The 8,888-nt window shown below is 40.2% G+C and overlaps 4 non-coding genes across 4 annotated transcripts in view; 1 reads left to right on the top strand and 3 right to left on the bottom strand.

Annotated features, from left to right (window-relative positions):
* Window positions 1-6,291: 6,291 nt before the first annotated feature.
* trnas-uga lies at window positions 6,292-6,373 on the bottom strand. Its single transcript has one exon. It is a non-coding gene; the product is annotated as a tRNA-Ser (tRNA).
* A 1,259-nt stretch (window positions 6,374-7,632) lies between these two features.
* Window positions 7,633-7,714, bottom strand: trnas-uga. The gene has a single exon. It is a non-coding gene; the product is annotated as a tRNA-Ser (tRNA).
* A 797-nt stretch (window positions 7,715-8,511) lies between these two features.
* trnan-guu lies at window positions 8,512-8,585 on the top strand. The gene has a single exon. It is a non-coding gene; the product is annotated as a tRNA-Asn (tRNA).
* A 227-nt stretch (window positions 8,586-8,812) lies between these two features.
* The window catches only part of trnar-ucu, an 86-nt gene continuing 10 nt past the window's right edge, over window positions 8,813-8,888 (bottom strand). Inside the window, 2 exon segments of the tRNA in view lie at window positions 8,813-8,848; window positions 8,862-8,888. The exon segment at window positions 8,862-8,888 is cut by the window's right edge and continues 10 nt beyond it. This is a non-coding gene — a tRNA (tRNA-Arg).

Raw genomic sequence — 8,888 nt, 5'->3', positions numbered from 1 at the left:
ACAGTGCATGCGGGGAGGGGCCCTAAGACAACAGCCCCAATGGGCACTGGGTCCCCCTAGTCCATACCTGCAGCATTCCCATAATTCATAGCTTTCTAGATCACAGGTTTGTGGATAACAGAACAGGCTGCAAAAAGAGTAGAACCTTACTACCCACCGCTACATGGGAGGCCACAAAAAATAAAGATTTCCTGTGAAGGTACCAGATTTATATATATATATATATATTCATTATGATTCATTATGATCCCTTAGGAACTTTGGTTCCAATAAAATGTTAAAGCAATTAAGATGTTTCTGTCGTAGAGTTTTTACAAATAAGGGGTCTGACATGTTTTTGGGGGGTGCTTTTTGTTGAACCAGGCACACCCACATCTTTAAGATGAGCCCGATAAATGAATTAGCCTTGCCCCCAAAACATTTAACCATGACCTTAACCCTATAGTCTTTTGAAAAGAATCCTAAATATCATGTCATAACCCAGAGATCTTCAGACTTTTGTTCTCGGAATTTGGTCAGGTCTTATAGCAGAGCACACTTTGCTGTATAGGCCCTACGTATGTTTAAGGAGTGCCTGCTGCTCCTTTTATCTCCGGCGCCGCCGGCAAGATGACAATGTGTCGAATGTTTCGCCAATGTGCGAAATTGGCCTTGACACCAGGGCCCTGCAGCCATTGCCCGATTATAGATTTTACTTTGTGGGTTCCTGGGTGCACTAACTACTATTTTCTACTGATTTCTGATCCTGACCTAGGCCTGTTTCACTGACTATTGAATAATTGCTGCCTGAACTGACCTTTGCCTGGACTTGACTTACTTCTTAACCCCTTGGATACCTCAAACTGTTTTTGGTGCCTGCTACTTCCTCCTTGGTCCATAATTCCCAACCGAAGCCTTCAGGCCCTGACACTGTGGTAGGTGGTACAGGGTTGTATTGTGGCCTCTTTCACTGTGCTTTGCACCTTACTCTGCATTTTCAATCTGGCATAGAGTGCAGATATGCCCATGCCCATGTGGAAAATAATTAGTGCATGCACTTGCATCTGGGCATAAGTAAATGATTCCTATGGTCTAAAGCATTGATCCCCAACCAGTGAACATGTTGCTCACCAACCCCTTGGATGTTGCTATCAGTGGCCTCAAAGCAGGTGCTTTTTTTTTAATTCTTGGTTTGCAGGCAAGTTTTGGTTGCATAAAAACCAGGTGTCCTGCCAAACAAAGCCTCCTGTAGGCTGCCAGTCTACATAGGGGCTGCCAAATAGCCAACCATGGCCCTTAGTTGGCATCCCCAGGAACATTCTTCAAGCTTGTGTTGCTCCCGAACTCTTTTTAGAATTGAATGTTGCTCACAGGTATAAAAAAGTATGGGGAAGTATATTTGTCCCTTTCTGTTCTCACTATCGACACAATGTAGCAGAAGCCAGCTGATTAAGAGACCAAAAAGCGTACTAGGCTATTGTGTGAATTGGAGTCTAGGCTGAAAGGGAGCTGACTTCTGTTACATTGTTTCAAAAGTCTCAACCAGCAGTACTCAAAGGGGAAAAAACCAAATACTCCTCTCAATTGCAATTATATCTGCAAATAACTTGAAAAAACAAAGAAAATTATTATTAAATGTCACACAGGCTGTTGGGATAGTGTGGGTTGTTTTGGGCATCTGTGTCATTAGATTGCTGGTCCCGTATAAGAATCTCAGTCCAGATAAGACTGTGAGTATCAAACCCTCTACACTAGCAGTATCATCTTCTTCTGTTTGCATCCGGGAGCCTTGTGTTGGCTCCAACGTGAGCACACTCAGTGGATTTTGGCACAAAATGCAAAGTCTTGAGGATGCCAGCATCACAGTTGTGTAGCCTCTCTACTAATTTGTTTCAGTGATCCACATGGGTAACCTCTGAGCAGAAGAACAATATTTAGATAAAGACCTGTAGTTTCATCCTTCAATGGTTTTCTCCATTAAAAACTCACAGGGAAGAATGAGACCAAATACTCCATGCGGTGGCATGTGCTGTAACGCATAGGGACCCACTACATGACAACAGTATTAACATTTCATTATGGGAGTCAGCACTTAATGTTCAACGTGAGGTCCTGTCTCTAAAAGAATACCTTTAAACTTACTCTTCCCTCTTCAGTTCATAGAACCAGCGGCTGACACTTTTGTCTAACACATTACAGTGAAACCACCAGGATAACGGTGTTTGTACACTCTCTTACCCTATTCAATCATTGATAGTTTCCTTTTGTTTAGATGTAATGGATTTAGGCAGGGTGGGAAAAAATCTCAAAGCTCCCTCAGCCTTGTGCCACAGAAATGCTAATGAGCCGCCATATGCCGGATCGCATGCATTGTCTCATTGTTAGGAAACTCTGCAAAAGAAACCCTGAGCTTGGTTTACACAGGAGACAAATTTCCTGCAAGTCATATGCAGGTTACAAATCATTATTTCCTATGACATCAATTATACTAGCATTATGTCATTGTTTCTTTAATTGCAATTGTTTTTGTAATACAGTTTTCTAGTTTGGCGATAAAGAGCATTATATTGCAATATTATCTAGGCGTTGTCCTAATCAAATATCATGGTGTTTCAAATGTCATTATCTTATCTGCAGGTCAGTTCAAACTGTCAGGGGGAAAAATGGAAACTATTATATGGAAATACGGGACAACCATTTTTCATAGATTCCTATTTGGGCAAACTGTTTAAATTTTTTACTGATTTAAATGTTCTCTGAAATAATAAGACATTGTGCCTTGATTCAGAACTGGGGCAGTTTAAACGCCTGCAGGCGAGAGACGCATTTGAAAAAGCAACCCCATAGAGAAGGAAGATTAAGATAACAACCTGCCCAGACATAAGCGTTATAGTAGTTATTTGCATCCTGGCCTACTACAATGACAGACAATGCAGCAAACGAAAACAAGTCAAGACAAGAGGTCAAAGGCTCCAGCGTGTGAGTGGCTGCAGTCTACACTAGTATGGCTGCTCCCAGAACAAAGAGAACAGAAATATAAAGATCTAGAGTTCCTGGAACTAAAGCTGTCACATTTTGTATTTTGTCCTTTCCCTGAATGAACATGTCTAACTTTGCCTTTGAAATTAGGTTTCAAAAACCTCTGCTGTAGACAATAATATTTGCTATTGTGATCTGTGGAGACATTTTCAAGGACTAGGTACTTGCTTGGTCAATCCTTCAGTCCACTGTTGCCCAACTTAAAGGGATCCTGTCATCAGAAAACAAATTTTTTCTCAAAAGAGCAAACAGATTTTTTTATATTCAATTTTGAAATCTGACATGGGGCTAGACATTTTGTCAATTTCCCAGCTGCCCCTGGTCATGTGACTTGTGCCTGCACTTTAGGAGAGAAATGCTTTCTGGCAGGCTGCTGTTTTTCCTTCTCAATGTAATTGAATGTGTCTCAGTGGGACATGGATTTTTACTATTGAGTGCTGTTCTTAGATCTACCAGGCAGCTGTTATCTTGTGTTAGGGAGCTGTTATCTGGTTACCTTCCCATTGTTGTTTTGTTTGGCTGCTGGGGGGGAAAGGGAGGGGGTGATATCACTCCAACTTGCAGTACAGCAGTAAAGAGTGATTGAAGTTTATCAGAGCACAAGTCACATGACTTGGGGCAGCTGGGAAATTGACAAAATGTCTAGCCCCATGTCAGCTTTCAAAATTGAATATAAAAAAATATGTATGCTCTTTTGAGAAATGGATTTCAGTGCAGAATTCTGCTGGAGCAGCACTATTAACTGATGCGTTTTGAAAAAAAAAAATTTCCCATGACAGTATCCCTTTAAGAAGGTTTGTCTATTATTATCTCACGCTTGCCACAGATCAACTGAATTAAGCATACAGTTATTTAATTTCAGATTTATTCTTAGTAATAAGCCCATGTGTGAAGACCTTGAATAGACCTTGAATTTGACTAGTGCACCAGACTTTATTTGACAAATAGGAAAAACAAGTTGGCTTGCCACCATTCCATCACCATCAACTGGACATGACTTGGGTCTTGGGTCTGGAAATGCACAGGCTATTTGGTCTGTTCTTCTACATAGCAATCAGCCCATTGGTTATTTGACAGAGCCAGGCAGTTTGGTCAAAATGCTAATCTTTAGGCTATTGGAGGAACATGGCCAGGTTAAGTATCTCTGCTGAGAAAAGTAATAAGGTAGTTCTGCAAATAAAAATGTAAATATTTAGGGAAGGGAAGGGTTTTTCTGTGCACACAGCAATTAATACATTCATAGGTTATGGTCTGTCTAAATCAAAGTAAATGGACGATAAACTCAACCTTTGAACAGGGTCCATAAATGGAAGATAAACTCAACATTTGAACAGGGTCCATCATCCATTACATTTCTATATGAAGGCAGCTTGGTTTTTCAATGTTCCTGCTCTGCTCTGAAATATTTCCCTGCCAGCAGGACACTTTGTACCACCGAATAAGATGCCTAGTATGTCTCAAAATTCCTGTCAAGAGCCTTATGTGCAATATGTTATAAGCAAGCTTCAGCTGCTTTCCCAGGCTTGTCTAAAGAATTGAGCTTTGATTGTCTATAGCAAGTCTTTGTTGTGCAAATGAAAAGATTAGTTCACTCAACAAAAACTTGCCCCAGGAAAACAGCAAAACAGCCAAGCAGCCATTGGAGGTGCTAGCCCATCTCCAGACAACATGGAGCCGTCAGTGCAACACCATAAGGAAATGACCTGTTACCTTCGGACAATGACAGAGCGAGGAAACTGACAGCAATAAGTTGTATAAATTCCCTATCAGTCACTTGTGTGCATTGAGGATCAACATTTAAAGGTTACTGTCTTCTCCTGTGAGTTCACCAAACATACAAGAATGGAGGACGTTGAGGTGCAGAACTTTCCTGCAATCTTCTTTATTTGGAAAAACACCTAATAACAGCTAATAAAGAAGATTGAAGCAAAGTTCTGAGCCTCAGCTTCCTCAATTCTTGTTTGGTGAATTTCCAGTGCCTGGGCAGGAGCACAGGAGGTGAGCAAAAAGCGGAATATTGTTACTACAACTTCTGCGACAACTGTACACATAGTATTCTCCTGTGAGTTGAAGTGGATGACATTGTGGCTTTGCATCTGTTCAGTCATAACTGAATGCCATTGGGGAATTGTCAAGGCAGTTGATAACGTTCCAAAGCATGACAACATTCTTCTAAATCAAGAAATGGGCCATCAGTTAAAGAGGCAGTTTCGTATGATGTCAGATAGTGTGACATTTGATGGTGAGACGATAGTACTAAAGGGATACTGTCATGGGAAAAAAAAAAAAAATTCAAAATGAATCAGTTAATAGTGCTGCTCCAGCAGAATTCTGCACTGAAATCCATTTCTCCAAAGAGCAACCAGATTTTTTTATATTCAATTTTGAAATCTGACATGGGGCTAGACATTTTGTCAATTTCCCAGCTGCCCCTGGTCATGTGACTTGTGCCTGCAATTTAGGAGAGAAATGCTTTCTGGCAGGCTGCTGTTTTTCCTTCTCAATGTAACTGAATGTGTCTCAGTGGGACCTAGATTTTACTATTGAGTGCTGTTCTTAGATCTACCAGGCAGCTGTTATCTTGTGTTAGGGAGCTGTTATCTGGTTACCTTCCCATTGTTCTTTTGTTTGGCAGCTGGGGGGGAAAAGGGAGGGGGTGATATCACTCCAACTTGCAGTACAGCAGTAAAGAGTGATTGAAGTTTATCAGAGCACAAGTCACATGACTTGGGGCAGCTGGGAAATTGACAATATGTCTAGCCCCATGTCAGATTTAAAAATTGAATATAAAAAAATCTGTTTGCTCTTTTGAGAAATGGATTTCAGTGCAGAATTCTGCTGGAGCAGCACTATTAACTGATTCATTTTGAAAACATTTTTTTTCCCATGACAGTATCCCTTAAGGATTATTTGCACCTTTTTGTTGCATTCTGAGTGTTGGATAACATGGTGCAGATAAAGCACCAGCAGTGAGATGATCTGCTACCACTGCATTGTTCAGTAGTCTGTGCTTTATTTGTCAAGGCTGTATGCCATATGACGCACTCGGAGGGATTCTCCTTCACAAAGACAGCACTTTGTAGCTGTTATTGCTTCATAATGCTGCACACTCTGTCAAGTTAGGTCTTAAAGGATAAGGTCACATAATGCAACTTTTCTCTATGATTTACTATCTACTCCATTAGAGATGTATGTCTGAAGAAATAGAGACTTGATTTGACAGCAAGTCCTACAGTACCAGTGTTTGGCCAGTAACACAGAAAAATAAACTCTCGTAGTCGGCAGGATTCGAACCTGCGCGGGGAAACCCCAATGGATTTCAAGTCCATCGCCTTAACCACTCGGCCACGACTACAACTGTTACCTGTGCCAACAATACTTCTTTTTTCTTTTATCTCAGTAGTATGAAAGCATTTGTTTGCAATCTAAGACTTCCAATGACTGCTTTCTAGTATTACAATGCTAGCTAAAGCACCAATGATTTAGAGCCCTGTCAAATATATTAGTCTATTTCTCTTAGCCATTCTGTAACGACAGGAGAGCTTTGGGGAGGAAAGAGGATTATTTATTGAAGGACGGAACAATGTATGACTTGGTAACTTAATACCCTACAAGCAGTGGCATAAGCACCTTTACAAACACAGAATACACAAAGATTGACTTACTTATGTCTCAGAATTTGCATGTTTTTTCCAGTTGATTGCAAAAAACTAGGTTATTCCCAAGGAAAGGGTTAAAGAGGTGTAGCTGAACACCTTGTCAGACAGGGGAGTTCCTCCTCTTCCTCTATGTAAGAAGAAAACCTGTTACAGCTAAAGCCAGAATTTCAAAGCTGTGGGCAAAGCTTTCCAACAAGAGCAGAGACACCAACCTGCCCATTGTCAAGAGATGATGATGATCCACTGTGGCACTTTTTGACACTTTATTATTTCATATTACTATTTAGGGTGAAAAAGACTTCAGGCATTAGAAAAATCCAGGACAAGATCACTATATGCCTAAGGACATGTCGTCGGTTGACGTCTCTACAAGAGTAAATAAAGCTGGCCATACTTGAATCACTAAAGGCTGCCAACTCTGGACCTCAGGAGGTCCTGCCAGATATTGATTAATCTCTCAAGGACCATATCAGAGCTTCTTCCAACTGCTTTTTATAAGTAGCAATTATGATCTGATCATTGGTCTGGGGGCATGCAATAAATTCATCCTAATCAAGCCAACTGTGTTGGTGGTCTAATAGTAAAGAGTTGCTTGTCTGGTGAGGTCAACTGTAGGAGCAGGTCTGAATGTTTATTAGTTCAAAGACCTTACAATTCATTGTCCTTCTTTTATCTCCCTGTATAAACTGCTTCCTCTCTGCAACTACAGCATAATGGTTTTTGGAACATTTAGCTTTCCTACTGGAATCTTCATACTGTTCTGCATAAACGTGTCATTTTCTTGTAAATTGCCTCCTAGAAAAAAGATTGTATTTCATGCTGCTTTTCTCTATTGATTGCCATCAAATTCATTAGCGAAGCTTATTTTAAGATATGAAGACTTCAGTCAACAGAAGTTCTTGCAGTACCAGTATTTGACCAAGAATACAAAAGAGCCACAAACAGAAAAGTAACCCGTAGTCGGCAGGATTCGAACCTGCGCGGGGAGACCCCAATGGATTTCAAGTCCATCGGCTTAACCACTCGGCCACGACTACAGCTGCTGCTGATGGTCACAATACTCCATTTTTTGGCTATGAATACATCTGGTAAGCTTTAACAAAATAATTTTTTAAAATGAAAATTTAGTTTTTTGGGTTTTTTTGCACATCGGTAAACACTTGGGGATTGAGGATGGAATCCACAAACTTAGCATATATCTGCATTGGCCTTCGTTGGAGAAAAGCCCTGGGGTTGGGTTATATTTTGGGAAGCTGATTGTGGTTCCCAGGTGGATCTCTGGGCCTGAATTCAGAGATTTAAGTTCAAACATTCAGATACTACAAAAGCTCTGACTCTGGTGGGATACGACTCCCTCAACCTTTGAATGTCTTAATTCAACTAGAAGTCCAATGCAATATCCATTGTGCCACAGGGCTGTAAATTTTCTAGGTCAATTAAAGGACAAGTAAAATAAAAACAGCTACAGCTGTAGTTGCTACCACTCACCTCTCTGCCTGGCTTTGTTCCCTAACAACAAATATTAAAATACAATTAATATTAACAATTATTAATACAATTTTGAGATTGTAAAAAAAAAGTCTCTAGATTTTCTTCTTTGCCACATCAGTACTGATTCTTAAAATTTAGTAAAAAACAACTGTGCAAATTTTCATGATACGTTATCTACTGGGGGTGCTGTTTTATCGGAGTCACTGGAAGATGATCAATAGATAAGGCTATTGTAAGTATTAAATAGGCTTCCTTTTTATCTATAAAACACTGTTCAAAATCGATGTTATACCTGTAAATATAGATAGTGGAATTGCAGCTTGCAGAATTGAGCTCAATAGCTGTCTCTGTGGCGCAATCGGTTAGCGCGTTCGGCTGTTAACCGAAAGGTTGGTGGTTCAAGCCCACCCAGGGACGAGCATTTTCATGGTCAGACTCAGGTGGTTGATGATCTGTCTTTGTTATGTACAGGCATATGTTGGTAGTGTGTAAATAAACATAATCATCCATAAAATGGGCCAAAGGTTTAATCATGGCTGTACTTCTACAATTACAAATTATTAAATTTATTTAATTATTTAATCAGAATTATGAATTTTAAAAGAAAGTGTAAAGTCTCTGCTTAGATAGTTGTAATAAAATATCGACTCTGGTGGGACTCGAACCCACAACCTTTGAATGCCTTCAATCAACTAGAAGTCCAATGCGCTATCCATTGCG

The sequence above is a fragment of the Xenopus laevis genome, chromosome 9_10S (assembly GCF_017654675.1).
Source record: "Xenopus laevis strain J_2021 chromosome 9_10S, Xenopus_laevis_v10.1, whole genome shotgun sequence".
In the NCBI taxonomy this organism is placed as follows: Eukaryota; Metazoa; Chordata; class Amphibia; order Anura; family Pipidae; genus Xenopus; species Xenopus laevis.
The sequence above is the reverse complement of the archived record's forward strand: the minus strand, read 5'-3'. Positions and strand labels throughout refer to the sequence as shown.